This window comes from Schistosoma mansoni, chromosome 4, assembly GCF_000237925.1.
Source record: "Schistosoma mansoni strain Puerto Rico chromosome 4, complete genome".
NCBI classification, from domain to species: Eukaryota; Metazoa; Platyhelminthes; class Trematoda; order Strigeidida; family Schistosomatidae; genus Schistosoma; species Schistosoma mansoni.
The window spans coordinates 15,321,815-15,341,817 of NC_031498.1; positions in this window are offsets into that span (position 1 = coordinate 15,321,815).

Sequence of the window (20,003 nt, forward strand, 5' to 3'; positions counted from 1 at the left end):
TCATCATCATCATCATCATCATCATCATCATCATCATCATCATCATCATCATCATCATCATCATCATCATCATCATCATCATCATCATCATCATCATCATCATCATCATCATCATCATCATCATCATCATCATCATCATCATCATCATCATCATCATCATCATCATCATCATCATCATCATCATCATCATCATCATCATCATCATCATCACTTAAATCCTTTTTCTCTGGTACATTTAAATTAAATATCTCCATCAAAATATTACCTAGAAAACGCATTTATGGATGTGGGAAATTCAGTTTATTGTACACTATATATATGACGATCACCGCTTCTGAATCGCTATCCATTAATCATTACATCAAGTGATATGTATGTAGTGAAAAAAATAATGTAACCTGGAAATCATACACTGACAGTGTTCAGTTTATATCATACTTTTTACATATTTCAAAAAATAAAAGTCGTGATACATTTAATTAGTAGTACTACTTTGAGGCAGTGAAGAATGTTTGTAGCTCATACTAAACTAATGTGACTCCCCATTCAAACTCTATGCCAAATGTTAGTATCTCTCCATAGATCTCAGAAAAAAATCTTCAGAAGACAGGAATTGCTGTCAGTGCTTTGACCAGTTCAGATTCCTTAGGAGTGTCTAAGAGGATTTTATGAAACAACATATTACATTTCACTTATTCTGATTAAACAATTGCCAAGTTTATTACCAATTTTAGTGTGTCCTCCAGATGCATCTAGAATACCAAGGTCACATGTGATAACATAAGTAATCATGTTTAATTTCCGTAAACCTAACTTGGAAGTGGTTCTTCTTCCATACTTTCCACCTTCTATTTCCTGTTCAGTTTTCAAGAGTAGAAGACTTCTAGAGAGTCGGATGCAGTTAGAATGTTAGTCTCTAAGTATTCAAGCATGCGGAGTATTACCTAACTCAGTTGAAAAATTATTTCAATAGGAATATTTTAATCAGTCTTAGCATTTGTTGTATAATGTTATCACGAACATGAAAAAAAATCAAATTATGAATTAATTTATCCCAATATTTCTGAAGAGTATTCGTCCAAAATGTTACTTCACAGCATTTTTTTAAATAACACACTCACTCACTAGACCCTGTTAAGTCAATTACTAACTAAAAGAAAAGATTAAATGAATGTAAGTAGGTGCCCAAATGTACCAGAAGTATATGACCTATGTTTCTATGATAACTCATAAATTGTGGTACTTTTTGATCTGATAGTTTACTCGAAAATCACGTGTATCGTGCACCAGAATGGTTAAAAACGTCTGTGACTGTATGTTTTTATATTGCTCTGACCGGAGTACAGCTGTTAAAGTGGGAGATTTCGGGTTCTATCCATCGTGTGACAAAACTAGTTACGAGGTTGAAGGGATTGTTATCACAGTTACAGAGAACATTAAAGACATAGATTTTCATTTACTAAAATATACTTGAGATCAACTCCAGATTACACACGTGACCAACTAATTGTTTGAATATTTCAGTGATGGAAATGTATTCATATGGAATATCATAGGAATAATTTTTATTCTCATAGAAACTTTGTAAACACGCGGAAGGCTAGGACTAGTTTAATTATTTGAGGTGTCAGAATTCCATGTTATTGACTCTAATGTAGTTTACGATTGAGCCTTAGTATTACTTCAGAAAATATTTCATTGAGGTTTACTATGTAGTTGCTAAGATGAAATCAGCTTGTGTTTGGGATTTGATGAAAGAACTGTCATTACAATGTATCTGATAATTGCTTAACACAAACGTTTTTAATGTGATTTAAAAATCGGCCCATAAATTGTTTCCTATGCTGCATAGAAAGCCTAAGGCATTGAATGATAAATGAACTAATATAACTAACTCATAAACATTCACTATGTTTGTACTTATCAAATTTAGTTGTGTTTTATGTGGTGTTTACGTCGATCTCTATCTCCATTTATCTAAGTGCTTGTCAAACAGTTAAATAATAATCAATAAGTGCGTTTATCCGACATTTTAAAACTGATGACAAAATATGTAACTTTGTGCTTATCTGAGATATTCATTGAATATTTCAGTCTACCCGTATATATTTTAATTGTTTAGTTTATTTGAATGCAGACATATTTAATTCACTTATATCCTAAACTATATTTGCATATATATATATATATATATATATATATATATATATATATAAGGTTACTTTTTTCTGGTCGTAAACTAAAAATTCTTTAAGTATCGACTGATACTAAAAAACTGACTGATAATATCAGTATAGTGTTGTGGAGATTATTAAGTTTTTGATTGGGATCATGAATCGATTGATGTTAGACAACCATTTGCTGATAATAAACATACCATGCTTGTAACATTCGAATGAATAGAAAAATTAAGTTCACTGATGTTCATTGACTTAATAGAATTCACTGCTTCATAGAATTATAACTGACTGAGGATAGAAAGATTTGGTTGTTAGTTTATTTGTTTTGATTCAATAAAAAGGTCAATCTTTAACTGATTCATATTCACAGACTAATTTACCGTCTAGCTACCATTAATTTTTTTAAAATTAGTGTTCAGTTAACTACTACTCATAATGGGAGCTGCCTAAAGTTTCTTATTAGTCTTATGTTGTGTGCTCTTGAAGATTTTGATAAATTCTAGAGAACTGCTCACTTTGTTTATATGATAATTAAATGATGAGACATTTCTTTTCTAATTTGAATGCTTCACTGTAACTTCGGTCTGGCTGTCTTCTTAGGTTCTTGTAAAATGTTTTATTCCATAAATCTTCATGTTTCGACTCTTGACTATGTACACATCGAAGCAAGGAACTCAACAACGGGAATCCTGTACACAATTCTTAGTAATATGAAAAATATACTAAAATATGTGATCTAATGCAATACTGAGACAATCCGCTTAGGATATGTATAAAAGAACAGACTAATCAATTCCAGTCATTAATATCTATAACGAGATATTACAAACCCTTATAAAAAGCAGAGTATTATCAATAAAACTTGATGTAATTGGCTTCATCTGAATTCTTCATGTTAGATCTTAAGTTTATCTTGACGAATAATGAAAACAGAACAAAAGATTATGTGGAAAATTAATCTGAAAACTTAGTTAAATACGCCTGTTACCCCTTGTAGAGGAGCCCACAACAATTCTCCATCCAACTCTGTTCTCGACAATCCTTTCCAATTTCTTTCACTCACCATTCATCATTATCATGTATGCTCACAATTCTAAACACAATGTGCTATTAGGTCCTCCCAAATTCCGTTCCCATTCACAATTGCAAATTGAGCGCTTGTCTCGTGATGTAGTTTAGTGAGATCCACAATGTATATCCCACCCACCTACAACATCTGTTCCTAATTTCCTCTTCACATGGAAGTTGATTTGTTCTCTCCCACAGCAAATTGTTGATGATGGTATCTGGTCAATGCATGTTGAGTATAATTTGTAGAAAATTGTTTATAAATACTTGTACATTTTTGATGATGGTTGTGGTAGTTCTCGAATTTTCACTTCCATACAGTAGAACTGTGTTGACGTTCATATTGAAGAATGAGAATTTGATGTTGGTTGACAGTTGTTTTGAGTTCCACATATTCTTCGACTGTAGGAATGCGGTCCGTGATTTGTCAATCCTTCCATTTACGCCTGCATCAGATCTTCCACGTTTATTGACAACGCTGTCCAGATACGTGGAATATTCCATATCTTCCAGAGCTTCTCCATCAAGTGTGATTGGGTTGTTTGGTGTTCTCCATATTGTATTTGAGGATGTTGCTTCTTCTTCCCTTGTGTATGCTGAGGCATTCTTCTGTAGAGACTGATGCTACACTGACTGTCTTCATCTACATTTATTCGTGTGTATGGGATAGAAGAGTGAGGTCATCTTGCAAGTCCGATTCGTCTATTAACATCTGAGCTGTCCATTGTATTCTGTGTTTCCTCTCAGATATCGAGGTCTTAATGATCCAGTCGACTACCAGAAGGAAGAGGAAGGGTGAGAGTGAACAGTCTTGTTTGATACTGGTCCTCACTTGTAATGAATCAATCAGCTGTCCTCCATGCACCACTTTGTACTGACGTCCTTCTTAGTAATCTCATATGATAGTGGTCCTCCTGTCCACAATGTCAAACAATCTATCATAGTCAAAGAGGTTGACGTGTAGTGAGGAGTTCCATTCAGTTTAGTATTAAATGATGATCTGTAGTGTCACGATTTGGTCTGTTCACGAAATATCGTTACGGAATCCACCCTGCTGATCTCGAAGTCGGGCGTCTATGTGTAGTTCATCAGGTTCAGCAACACTCTGTTGAAAACGTTTCCTGGGACTGACAAAAGTGTGATGCCTGTATAGTTCTCACATTTGTTCCTTTCTTTGTTATCTTGACGAGGTGATCTTCTCTCCAATCTGTTGACAGTACTTGTTCTTCCTTCCAAATCTTTCTGAATAGAATGTGGAGCATGATGGCAGTTACATCTATATATGACTTCAGAGACTTAGCTGGTATATTGTCAGGTCATGCTACTTTCCTCTCCGTAATTTGTTTGATGATCATCCAGATTTATTCGATCGTTGGTGGAGTGATGTCGATAGGAAGGTCAGTGTGTGCTGCTTCAATGTCCGGTGGATTTAATGCAGCTGGTCTATTCAGTAGTACCTGGAATTGTTCCACCCATCTCATTCTTTTTCCTTGAATTTCAGTGGTTGTCTTGCCTTCTTTATCCTTGACTGATCTCTCTGATTTACTATATCTATCTTTACAATGCTGTGTCTCTAGTTATCCAGTGTTTCTTTAGTTTCAGTTTCATCTGGGCCATAACCAGGTGGTGATCTGAAGCTATGTCAGTCCCTCTCTTGGTTCTCATGTCTTTCATTTGCCCTCTGAACTTTTTAATGACACAAATATGATCGATCTGGTTGTCTGTAGTTTGATTCAATGAGACCCATGTAGCTTTGTGTATGCTTTGGTTTGGGAATATTGTGTCACCTATAATCATTTTGTTGAATGCACATAAATTTGCATATCTGTCACCATTGTCGGTTCTTTGCCGCTGTCAGTCCATGTCGGTGTTGTCCTTTGCGACTTTGGTGTTTATAACTCCCATAAGGATGGTCAAGTCCTCTTCTGATCAGCCTCTCGTAAAATTAACCTTTATAGTCTTCATTGCTATCATTGATGGGTGCATAACAATTGGATAACATTCACTGTGACCCCCTTCTTTATTTTGAAGGATGGTTAGATGATTCTGGATCCATGAGATTCCCATCTTATAAGTGCTTTACGTGCTTCTTTGGACAGCTTTAGGGCTACACTCTGAGTGTGCGAAGCATTTTCTTCTTCGTGACCGGAGTACAGCAGCATCTCTCCCGAAGCTAAACGTTTCTGTCCAGTTATGGTCCAATGTTTTCTACTTATTCGAAAAACCGCCAAGTTATGTCCCCTCATTTTAGTTGCGATTTGACTAGTCTTCTCAGTCTTCCACATTGTTCGGACATTCCATGTATCTATATTAATTCTTGGTCCGGTTGTCAGAATGGGAGTAGACGTTGTGACTTCCGAAGAATCTCGGCTTTCACCATGAGGTGTCATAATTTTTCTGAATGAAGATTCTTCAACTCGAAGGGTGGAGTTTAAATTGTTTAATCTGGTTAAAAAGTTTAAATGAGGTTGTTTTTCGGGATGGGGTTGCTACCCCATGCCCAACCCTCCTCCTTTACCCGGACTTGGGACCAGCATTAAACCTAGAAGAGCTACAGAAGGAGTTTCCTGAATAGAATGAAAAATATATACGCATCCTCATCTCATGAGATTTGGATAATATTCGCTTGTGTGACTCAACTATAGTAACAGAATGTTTAAAGATATGTGATCAAGGTTATGCACAGAAAGAACAATTATAGTGATACGTAATCTTGGGTTTTGTAAGTATTGCATGAACTGGCTTATTCATTCATAAACGTAGATAAAAACTGGCACATTTATTTAGTAGCATTGAACTAATTTCTTGATCTATAATTTTGAGTAAAGTGAATAAATCAGTCTTAAATTTCACAGTTCGTGGACTGGAAAGGTTTTCCACATAGTATGCAGTTTATGACAGATATATTCTCCTGAACAGATAATTTTCTCTACAAGCTGACTTAACCCGAGTAACTGTGGATTGCAGTGAGATTAATATCATTTATAACAGTGAATTATTATTTTGTTCAGTCTCAAATTTAATGGATTTAGGAATATGAACCAGTAAACTATAACTCAGTGGTTTAAAGGTAATGCGCTTGTAGCAGGACATGAATGAACTGAGTTTACTCACCTACCTATTCATTAGTGTATAAGGTTGAAAGTCCCGAAGCATGATGAAATATACAGTCGTCAATAGTTTCCAAATTTTAACTAGCTGATGTTAGTTCGCAAAGAAATACCGTTTCAACACTGAGCTAATTTCCACAACCAATCAATTATGTGTGATTGTAATTCTCACTTTTTATCGACAACAAACTTCAGAAATGACTGTTTTCATACATTAAAATTCATTTTCATTCAATGAAATGTGTTGGTTCATGGACACATCCATAATAATATAAAATCTGTCATCATCTATTCAAAATTTTAAAATAATGCTTGTCATTGAAGTGAGATTTTTAAATTTCGTTTGACTAAAAATGCTAATCATTTAACTTCAGGAATTTAATTTCCATAACGATATGCAACATTATGGATACAATCGTTTTCTTATCAAGTTAAAATAGAATTATTTTCTAATAATTTGTAAACATGTATCAACTTATGATCAAAAATCATTCAGATCTGTATGATACATGTTCGAAATCTAGTGAAAATGGATCAATAAAAACTTCCGAATATCACAATCTACTTAATTACGTAAATATACAAATTGTATACAATTATTATATGTTACTACGTGGCCTATAATATATATATATATATATATATATATATATATGGTTAGCCTTTTTTCAGCGAGTTGGTTTTCTACGGGATGGGGTCGCTAACCCCATACTCAACCCTCCTCCTTTACCTGGGCTTGGGACCGGCAGTAACCTCCGGAGAAGCTACAGGCGAAGTTATATATATATATATTAAAGTATAAAGGGTTATAGTAAATAACATTTCAGAATTTTATTAGAATTTTTTTATTTTTTTAATCTCGGTTCGATACATAAAATTTTATGATTGAATCCATGACAATTTTCATGAAACCAAAACTAACGTTTCTATATTAATTGCATTAAAGTTATGCAATCCAGTGTTTTGCAATCTATCTATCTATATTCCGTTTCGCTCTTTGTTTATTCTGTTGGTTTATTTTCATGACTAGTTCACGTGTTTATAGTGGTAAACATACCCTTTTTTTTTTTACAAAAAAACTGCATTTCATAAAGATTAGCTTAGTTTGAAGGGGGTGAATTACCATTTATTTTCATTTAAGAAAATATTTATTTTGATATAATGTCGGACTTTAATTTAAAATTAAATAAATTCTACCCATTTTTTGTACAGGCGTCATATTGCAATAATGATTTCGATTACGAATAGTTGAAATACACTATGCCTGTTTGAAGTCCACGTGATAACCACGAACAGTATTCGAGGTGTGAGGTAACATGTCTCGAAATCGATCATAGTGGTGTAGATAGATTTTTTGTTGTTGCGTAGTACTCTATTTATTCAAGTTTTAGTATTCCTTAGGATGCACCTTTTCATTCTGTCTTTTTGAGTCATATTATCAAATTTTAGCCATTCTGACCATCATTGCTACTACATGATTTTGATCCATTCACTATTCATTGTTTTAAGTTCATCTTGTCGTGGTGATATGGTGTAGCAACTCTGATCATCAATAATCTCATATAACTTCTCTTACTTAATTATAAATTATAACCTGCATCCAGGGTTGTTTGCACCCTGTCAAATTTTATTGGAGAATACCGAATTGCAGTAAATTATTTCTTTTTTTCTAACTTTGCACTTGTACGAACCTGTTCTTATTAAATTCTGACTGCTTTTTATTACTTGACTGAAAACTAGAGCAAAAATATGACTTTGTTGACTCAATACTATCTACATTTGAATATCCATTTTATCAGCTTAGTAGAAGTTTAATTTGTATTGATTGATTCTTTACAGACGGTCCAAGGATTTTAAATCATGGAAAATGAGAACAACATGAATACTGACTACTTAAATTAGTATTGATATTATGGTCGGCCTGTATTATTTATTATTGACAAATATAAGAGAGGTAAACGGACTACACAAGACTTTTGTGAACTCAATGTTTTAAGATAAGTAAATCCCTCCAATGTAGTTAGAATTCCTTGATTGATTTATTAATAATGAAGAATGTAAAGACTTAAGCCTTGAAGTAGCAAACATAAGTTTGAATGATTGATAGATTTTATAATCTAACTGTTGTTTTCAAACAGAGCTGCTGTTCAACAAACTAGTTCTTTGGTTAGTAAACGGACATCCCACCTTTACTAAAAGTGAAACAAGTCCGCAAAGGTCAACCGAGCTTTCTGAATTCGTAATGGGATTTAGTTGGATATCAACCAACAAGGGCTGATGAGACTTCTGAGGTAAATAAAGCATTCGATGGATTCAACTAATTCACAACCTATCTGTAGTCGAAGAGTTGGCACAGATCAGTCCTCAAGTAGCATCTTATGTTTAGGGACTAAAAATCATGTTCCAAACAGGCTTAGATTGCTGCTTAAAACGATTAGAAGATTGGATTTTTTAAGCGTCTTTACCAAGCATATATTGTCTATGTATTCTAAATCAACAGGTGAATCTCCTGATTTGCGATCAACCCTGAAAAGTAAGACAGCGATAGTGTTATGTCTGACAGAGCGTCTATGGCGAAATTAACTAAAAATACGGAAAACAGACAACTCTAGAGAACACAACTTGAAGTTATCAGTCCTAATGACAGTCCTCCATAAACTCAAACTCAGCCACTGGTGCTCGAGTAGAGAGCCTGTAAAAGGTTGATGTTTTCTTTTAATGACATACTGACACATCTCAATCGAAGAGGCCGAATGGTGCTTTAAGATTAAGAAATACCAAAATAGTCCGACTTCAAAAATAATATATGTGTTCCTGAAATTCAGGGATGGCTAATATTTGGTCGGTACATCCACATCTATATCAGAAACCAGACTAATTTTATTGGGCTTGCTCTTCATGAACCTTCGTTAACCTTCGGATGATTATTAAAGCCAATATTCTAGATAAACTGGGAACATTAGGTTACATCGGGTTTCCGGATTCCGGCTGATATCCGTCCTTAAAAATCTCCTGAATTTATCATGCTGCTCTTCCTAGCCTTAGAGTATGTATAGCATTTCCAACCCCCATATGAGTAAGGGATTTTGATGGATTTCCCAGTCAGGTTATTTAGAGATAGTCGGTAAATGAAGGGTAGGTGAATTATTCCTTAAAAAGGATTGTCCATTGGTCTAATTTCTTGGACTGTGAATGAATAATGATCCAGTCTATTTTCGAAATTGTTTTGCCATTAGCTTTTTTCAATACCTGTTTTCTTGATGAGTCTGACAATTGTCTAGTGTTTGCCACTACCTTTTCCATTCCTTTTACTTTCGCTGCCTATCGCTAATCATGGTGTTTAGGTAGACTTATAATCAGTCTATGTCCAAGTCGCCTTTTTTTCTCATCGCGTTCAGAGGCTGAAATGATACGTTTTGGAGGGTCTATCAATTCAGTAGACGCTACCGAAATCCACTGGTGTTTCTTGGTGTTTTGGTTAAAGTTACTGGTAGAAATCACTGTCGTTTTTACAGCTTTTTGAATATTTTATCAGGATGCTTAGGGATGAGTATCACTTCCATTAGTGACTAACTGCTTCTCTAAGACATGCCTTTAATTTTTTATCGTTTAGTTGGATTTTAAGCGGTCTTCTTGCTGTAAACGTTTTACTTTCGAGAAACCACACACAATTAAGTGCTCGCACTAGATCATGATCAGTGCCTAAACATGTGCTCGAGCACTTGGGGCAGTCATCTACTTAGTTCTTTGACGATATATGATGGGAATATAGTTTGTTCGGGCTCACTATTGAGTCAACTTTAGGGGTTACCAGCCGGACGATGTCTCTATGTTGAAATTTGGTGCCTGCTGGAGCAACTGATCGCCGTTTTCTGTTTGTTGAGTTGCAATGTTGTAAGACACACCCAGGTGTCCTTCACTTTGTTCTAGATTCCTCTCTTGGGGATTATAACCTGCTACCGTTGGTACATCAGAAAGTTTAAAGTTTTGAAAGAAGATGGAAAAAATTTACATAAAATTCATGCCTCGCTACATTTCTACGTAAATCAGTGAGAAAGTAGGCGGAAGTAAATAAGAGACGACGGCGTGTGTCCTGCTAATCTAGTTTAGGAGAGTCTGTTATAATTTTGACATTAGCGCTATACCTACATAAGGAAAGCTACAGGAAGTATCAGTCAAAACTCCAGATAAATGACTAGGTAAAATCAAGTGAATGACCACATTTGGATCCCTTATATGTGCTTCCGAGGCAAACTATAGATCTGGAGGATATGATTCTAGAGTTGTGGTTAAGGAAATATCCCATCTTATTCCACAAAAGGTTTGAACAGTAAGAGCTCCAAGATGTAGTTTAGAGAGCGGTTCCAGGAAACCAAAGATAACATTTCGTGATCTCGAATAGTTAGCATTGGTGACATATGGCAATGAAGTCATAAAAAATGGGTTATTGGTAGAAATAGGAGAAATACCAAGAAGTGATGTAGAAATTTGGTCGTAAATAAGAGGATCTTAGGTGCTGTTGCAGAATTAAGAGTAATTGTCACTTTCTGGCTGCATATACTGCAGAAAACTTTATCTCTTGAGGGACCCGAAAAGGAAACTGGGTTGAGAGTGGTCGTAGCAACATCAGAGTTCACAAGAAAATCGCTTGAGTTATGTCATACTTGGTCTTTTTGTGACAAGATTTTGATGTGTTAGCTCCATACTCTAAAGATCTGACCTCTGAAGGAGGAGACCAGTGAGAAAAGGTTATTTATGACACTCCTAGTATCAACCTTTTCTTACTCCCTTTTTTACGTTGTGAAAAGTCTAGTTATCTAAGGGAAGCATTTATTATTGTCTAACCCTCTACAGATAGCAATACAATTTTTCCTTCAGACCTTAAGTTTGTGCTTTTGGTATCACTGCTTTCCAACTGACCTGGCTAGCATGGTAGGACCCAACGAAACAAGTATTGCATATTTCCAACTTTGGTCAATTTTTGATGTAGTTCAACGGTTATCTGATGTCATTAGAGAGGAATGTCTAACTTATGATGTGGATGAATTCCTTTTGTCATTATTTACCACTAGAATCTTGGAAACTTCTCTCAGCTGCCAGAGAGTCCCATAATTGAACGGAGTAACTATCTGGTGTTCGAGATGGTGGAGATTAAGGATATTCAAATCAACAACAACGAGCTAATTATATCTTTCGATGTACTAGCCTTATTCACCTCAGTTGAACCAAGCTTAGCAAAGGAAACTCTATCCCTGCTTCTCACTGTCGACACAAATCTCGCAAAGTACACGAAGCTTCAAAGTCAAAGTTTACTCGAACTCATCGATTTATGCTTAACGACATATTTTCAACTCAACAACAAAATCTACGAACAAACGAAAGGGACACCTATGGGATCACCAATATCAGGACTTATCACAGAAGCAGTGATGCAGCCAGTGATGAAGCCGAAAATTTGGATTCGTTATGTGGACGATAAATCCACCATCGTCAAAAAGGACGAGCTGGAAAACACTTACAAGCTGATCAGAAACGTCTTTGATGATATCAAGTTCACAATGGAATGGAGTCAAACGACAAACTATCATTCTTTGATGTATTAATCACTAGAACCGACACAGGAAAACTGGAGACTCAAGTACATAGGAAGCCAACACACACAGATCAAATTCTCAACTACAGTAGCAATAACCCCAGAGCTCACAAAATCAATTGGGTACAAACTTTGTTTAAGAGGGCGAGGACACACTGCAACACACTTGCGGCACGAAAAAATGATGAAAAAATACCTGAAGACCATGTTTCAAAAGAACACCTACTCAATAAACTTCAAGAAATACCAGCCGCACGCATCATCAAAACCAAAGGCAAGCATAGAAATCAACAAGCGGATCACCCTATCATGCATAAAAGGCATATCAGAAACTACAACGAGACTGCTGAAACCCTTCGGGACAGGTGCTGCACACAAACCTACAAAGTTACTGCAATCAATCCTATACAAGCCAAATGATGAGATGACGAAAAAATGAAAACCAAACATCATCTACAAAATAAACTGTGTCAACTGAGAAAAACATTACATCGGACAAAGCGGACGCCCTTTTCATCTTCGCCTTCATGAACATCAACTAGCAGTCACAAGCCATGACATGTCCTCTACTTATATCAATGCACATGGACAACTACGGATACACATTCGACTGGGAAACTGTGGAAATTTTGGATAGAAGCAATTCCAAAAACTCCAGAGAATTCCTAGAAGCTTGGCACTCAAGTCAATCAGAAATCAACAAGCAACTTGAAGCTGCAACCAAAACAAAGAAGTAACCAATGGCAGGTTTAAGGTTAACAAGAGCCAATCAACATCGAGGTCTACAAGACAAGCTGTGAACTGCATGTGGAGAAATTCAAACACATCACTTCTACCTAAAGTTTGTGTTGATGATGTCGTTCAGAAGAACGGTGAAAGCCCCACGGCCATCCAGCTTAGAGAACAAAACTCCATCAAAATATCTGGTGTTCACTTGTCTTCCCTGTTTCTCCATGTAACACCGTCGCATGATGCATGTTGTCTTTTAATTGAAGGATCTCCACAAAAAGGCCTAAGTGAATAATAAGGATATTCAAGTAAAACCATGACTAACCATATAGTGCCTGTATCTTCACGGACATCAGTGTTATTATATACGTAAAACTTTGCCATTTGTTAAATGCAGAAACGGATAGATAGTTCATTGAAGACAAGTCATGTAGAAAATACTTTTCTAAAACAGTCATTTTTTCAAGATGGACGAATAAGCAAAGCAAATGGAATTTAAAATCAAAACTGAGTACAATCCATACAACCGAATAGAAAACAGAATAAATAGATTTTAAAGAAAAAAAACTATTAACAGCATGTCATTAGTTATGCTGCTCTCATGCCCAAACATTGATACAATCACACACTGAGACATCTCTTAGTATTACAACCAATTTTGAGATGAAACGTTGCTATTAACAGTTAATTATCGAAACAGAAATAAACCAAGGAAATGAAATCAGACCATTCAACTACTAGATTGTAGTGTTAATTTCGCTGGTTTCTTGAAAAATTCGGATTTTTCTGAGCAGAGAAACGGACAAAATCACTATGAAATTAAAAAGTATACAACAGGAATTCACCACTGACTGACTTAGATAACCACTGAAAACCAGGAAGTATTGACCTGTTGCTTCAGTCTAGTAAGGAACATTTTATCACTACCCATTTCTTACATGCGACTAACTTCGAGAGATGTGTTCGGACATCCAATTGAGGGGCTGCAACCACTGGGGTTCAACCATTCGAAGAGTGAGACAAGTATCGCCTATATCTATAGATGGTAGTCATACAACGTTGCTAATTGACTGAAGTTGGAAACATGAACCTCTGGTTGATAACTCAGTGGTATGAGAGTTCTGGACTTCCTGGGCTCAGTCCCTAGTTGAGTCATAAATACTCCTTGCTAAGAATCCACATGTTAGGTTGAAACAACTATCCATTGCGATGTGAGACTGCAAAGTTCAACAAATTCCACAACGCCTTATGCCAATCATTTTCGTAGTATTGTCGTAATTTATACACAAGAGTAACCAAAATCTTTTGTTTCTCAATAAATCTGTAGTCATAAGAGCAAAAGTATATTTAAAAGACTATAGGCGTTGAACGAATGACTTCTTGAAGTGGATTATCAACGGTCATCATAATCTGTTACTACCATAATAGTCCCTTTGATGTGATTTATATTCTTAAATTTGAACCTTCGTAATCATTGGTAGATAGAGGCTTATAGCTCGTGAATTATGTGTAACATCATCTGCAACACTAATCTAGTAAACTGTTTGTTTTTGTGTAAAATTAAGTGAAATGAGAATGTGTCGTGAATTTCTAAAAATCCTATTCCCTTAGTGATGCAATCACAACTCACACATTGACCAACAAAATAATCAGGGATAAGTTGGAATTTGTTTATCAAACTTAAGATTGAAATATAGTGGTAAAATACTTCGTAAAGGCATTAGTTTTTTAAAGCATTTTATATGGTTATAAGTATGCATCACTTAGTCTTGTCAAGGTTATTCATTAAAAATTGGTCAATGTATCAAAATTTGAAATACTAATTAGTATGGTTGGTCCTGATTTGATTGAGGTCAAGAATCGATTAACGTTAGACCACCATTGAAAACCTGGAAGCACTAGTAAGAAACCGTGACCAGTGGATCTAATCCATTTCAGGCAGAGACAGGTATCTACCTCAGACAGTGGACGATAGTCGCACAATATCGCGGATTGGTTGAGGTTAGACACTAACACTGTCGAGTACCAAATCAGTGGTCTAGAGGTTAAGTGTTCGCGCGCGAGACCGAACGTCGTGAGTCCGAGTCCTGAGTGGATGCGCACTGTTGAGGAGTCCCATCCTAGGACGAAACGGTCGTCCAGTACTTCCAGGTTTCAAGTGGTGGTCTAATATTGGTCGAATCATGATCTCAATCAAAACTTAACAATCTCCACAACCTCACACAGATAATCCTGGCTTGACTGACAATATTGAATATATGTATGCCAGAATTGCAGTGGTTATTTGTTTTACATGTAAATACATCAATGACTAAACTATGAGTTTAGATTGTTTAAGACCTAAAAAAAATAGAATAGACTGTTGTATTCAGTTTGCAAACAATGAAATAAACAATGTTAAATATCATGATGATAAATAAAGAATAGGCGAACAAAGACAAATGACCTAGTTATTTAGAATTGTGAACTTTGGCCCAAAAAGACACCTTTATTTTACTAAAGATACAAAGCAAATAAATAATCCACCTACTTGTATTTCTAGTAAACACTGATTTTCTTTCTTCCATATTCTTTTGGTGAACTATTAACTCGATTTAATGGTAGATAGAGAATTTGAATAATTTCTGAGACAAAGAAACGAGTCAATAATTATTGTCGTTAGTTCAGTGAAAGTATGTTTGTATTTGGTGGATGCACGCGTTTTCTTATCTCACTAAATGTGTCTACATAAAGGTTTAGTAAAATTTGTCCATCTCTGAATTTCGTTATTTTGCTGAAAGCTATGACCTTTGAAAAAGTCACATTATTTAATAAATTGAGCAAAATATAAACATTGTGGACCTTAATATTTCCTGTTTCAAAAATAATTCAGTATTACTTTGAAGGTTTTGACAATTGAAGTGTATAATTATTAAACATTAACTTCCAGGCAAATTTCAACTAATCTAAGTTTTTAGTAAAAGTGATAATTCAATGAAATTATGGTCTAAGAAAATGTATTTACAAATTGTGGGAATAACTTCATCACATCAAAGATTAAAAGAAATTGCGAAATGTTGGGGGTTCATATATTAATCACTTGTTTATTTGACCATTGCTAGAGATGATGACAATGTAAGAAAAATGTGCTTTCGTCTTTCCGTGCTATTACAGAATAATATTCCAATGAAGATCAAACTGGAAGTCACTAACGTCAGGGAATGTTATCACTTTAGTGGTTTTTAATATTCTATCCAACCACTGGATTAGAAACAGAAGTATGTCATTATCTGAAACAGAATAACCATCTTTTACGTTCATATAATAAATTGTGATCAAAACTATGTAAGAAAACTGAAATTAGCTCTCTAGGTCAGCTACAATCTAATTGTCACAAACTTTTACTGTCTAGGTATTAACAAGTACTAAGTTTTATGCATTTTGTATACTAACACTTTCCGTAGTTTTACCCTTTCTATTTCCTAAATTTATGTGAAATTCTTGGCAGCAGAGTGTACTTCAACAATCTCTTTGGTGTCACAGTGTTCAAGGACTAGGGATACTATGTTGTTGCTCAAAATGAAATGTATAGGATGAATTTCAATCTTATACCCAATCAGGTATAAAGTAAGTTCAGATTGATCAACTAACAATATACAATAGGTTATTGTTAATAGAGCTCTTTGCATATTAACAATCATTTCATTTATCCATCAGTATCATCCATGTCACCAATAAAAAATAATCAAAGCAGAAACATCAGTCTACCAAATATTTGTCTAAAAATATCTACAATACAGACAAACAACTCGTAATGAAACAATCAATTATGAGTTTGTTATAATGATTCATAAGAATTCGCAACCATAGAGCCCAGAAATGTAGCGTGATTTTTGAAATAATCATAGTAAGGGCAATAATGGCTAACAAAAACTGAGTATAATGTTTGGTATTGTTGTGCAATCTGACTAGGACTGTCTGACTATGAAGTTCACATTGTCCTCCTGTATGACATCTCCAGCACTTACTTTATGCTCAGGGATTTATGAAAATGATAAGTCGTCCATATGACTTTAAATACCATCTCTTTATTCTGCCTTATAAATAATGCGGTTAAATTTATTTTTCAACTTGTTTCAAAAGTTTGATTCTGAAAAAAGTTCTCAGTTTACTTATCAAAGTACTTGTTTCTAGTGAAGTCAAATCCAAGTACCAAAATGCTGCAAGAAGTGATTCTTGTTTCTAACGTGTTAATTAGACGGTATTTCATAATGTGCAATACGGAGGTATTTAACAATGGTTATGATGAACTCCTTATTTGTTATCATAAATGTTTACCTACTCATAAGTAGAGTAAGTGTAGTAACATCATTTTGACAGAAGTAATCGCTCCATAGAACTCCGTTTGTAGCTTTTCTAAAGTAATTGCCGCTAATAAGTCTGGGTAAAGGGGAAGGGTTGGGGGTAGTGTCGGCAACCTAATCCCGTTGAAAAAAAACATGCTAAACAAACCCTAACTAGAATAAAATATTTAAACCATTTAGACTCTGCCTCCGAGTTGAAGGAAAAATTATGACAAGATCTACTCACAGAAGATTAATCTGCTATGGAGGACAACTGGAAAGGGATCAAAAGTTCACTAACTTCAAGGTGTCAAGAAGTGATGGGCCGCAACGAGCATCACCATGAGGAATGGATCTCCATGGCAACCTTGAACGAGATTCAAGAAAGGAAGAATAAGAAGACAGCAATTAACAACAGTCGAACAAGAACAGAGAAAGTCAAGGCACAAGCTGAATACACTGAAGCAAACAATTTAGTGAAGAGGAGCATTAGATCTGACAATCAGAAATATGACACAACTAGATGATACAATGAAGAAACTGACAGGGAAATAGAGTAAACCAGAGAGACGAGTCACGGAAAAAGGAGGCAATGCAATCACTGAGATTCAAGAATGGAGGAACAGATGTGTAGAACACTTAGAGGGACTCTTGAATAGACCAGCATCATCGAAATCACACACACACCATCCTATAGATGTCACTTCTTCGACCGTCGAAGAAATCTGGATGGTGATCAAACAAATCACGGGTGGGAAAGTAGCATGGCCTGAAAATCACCAGCTAAATCTCTGAAGTCAGACATAGAAGTAACTGCAAGTATGCTTCACGTTCGATTCAGGAAGATTTGGAAGTAAGAACAAGTGTCATCGACAGATTGGAGAGAAGGCCACCTCATAAAGATACCAAAGAAAGGAGATTTGAGCACATGTTAGAACTATAGAGGCATCACACTGCTGTTCGTAACAGAAAAATTTTCAACAGAGTTTTGTGGAACCTGATGAAAGATTCAGTGAACGCTCAACTTCGAGATCAACAGGGTGGATTCCATAAGGATCTTTCTTGAACAGACCAAATCGTGACACTACTGATCATCATTTATTAATCACTTGAATAGAACTCGTCACTACACGTTAATGTCCTTGACAATAATGAGTTGTTTGACAGTGTGAACAGGAGGACGTTATGGAAACTTCTTCGACACTATGGTATTCCTGAGAAGATTGTCACCATCATACGAGATTAATATGACGGACGTCATTACAAAGTGGTGCATGGAGGACAGCTGATTGATTCATTACAAGTGAGGACCGGTATCAAACAAGACTGTTCACTCTCACCCTTCCTCTTCCTTCTGGTAGTCGACTGGATCATTAAGACCTCGATATCTGAGAGGAAACACAGAATACAATGGACAGCTCAGATGTTAATAGACGAATCGGACTTGCAAGATGACCTCACTCTTCTATCCCATACACACGAATAAATGTAGATGAAGACAGTCAGTGTAGCATCAGTCTCTACAGAAGAATGCCTCAGCATACACAAGGGAAGAAGAAGCAACATCCTCAAATACAATATGGAGAACACCAAACAACCCAATCACACTTGATGGAGAAGCTCTGGAAGATATGGAATATTCCACGTATCTGGACAGCGTTGTCAATAAACGTGGAAGATCTGATGCAGGCGTAAATGGAAGGATTGACAAATCACGGACCGCATTCCTACAGTCGAAGAATATGTGGAACTCAAAACAACTGTCAACCAACATCAAATTCTCATTCTTCAATATGAACGTCAACACAGTTCTACTGTATGGAAGTGAAAATTCGAGAACTACCACAACCATCATCAAAAATGTACAAGTATATATAAACAATTTTCTACAAATTATACTCAACATGCATTGACCAGATACCATCATCAACAATTTGCTGTGGGAGAGAACAAATCAACTTCCATGTGAAGAGGAAATTAGGAACAGATGTTGTAGGTGGGTGGGATATACATTGTGGATCTCACTAAACTACATCACGAGACAAGCGCTCAATTTGCAATTGTGAATGGGAACGGAATTTGGGAGGACCTAATAGCACATTGTGTTTAGAATTGTGAGCATACATGATAATGATGAATGGTGAGTGAAAGAAATTGGAAATGATTGTCGAGGAAAGAGTTGGATGGAAAATGGTTGTAGGAGGCCTCTGCTTCTTCACGAGAGGTAACAATCGTAAGTAAGTAAGTAAAGTGCATAAGTAATTAAGTTAGTAATGCTTCCCATACGATTCTTAGATGAATACAGAAAATGAGTGTTAATTTCAGGGTGAATTTATAACTGTTATTCATAAATATCAGCTATCTTTCACATATTTAGACTATGTTGTAATGGATATTACTTTTATGAATCTATTCGTTTACAAACTTGCTTTGAAATTTGATTTGTAAGATAAAATTATACAAAGTTCACCAATTTTAAAATAGACATTTCTGTTTGAAAATTGAAACGTTTCATTCTATTGTGATCTAATATTTGAAAGATTCATGATCTAATCGGAAAATGAAAGTATTTAAAAAAAAAGTTGAACATATATTAGATTGAAAATTATATTACGTGCTGTAAATGTATAAATACTTTAAATGAACTCATTTTATAATATTATAGTAAATGATGTGTTGACTAAAAGTCTATGCAAAATAAAACGTTCACGTATAGAAATATCGTTATTCAATAAAAACAATAACGATATATATTTTTTATTTAGGTCATTTAATCATTTGTATTTATACAATATATATAACATTTCAATATTGGCATTGTATACAATATTTCTACTGTAAAATAGATATTATGACTAAAATCAGAAGGGGTTTTGTGGATATTATAGTAATTTTAATAGTTGAGATCATGAATCGATTGAAGCTAGACCACCATGGAAAACTTGTAAGCACTGGACTGCTGTTTCGTCCTATTGTGGGACTACTCAGTAGTGCGCATCCA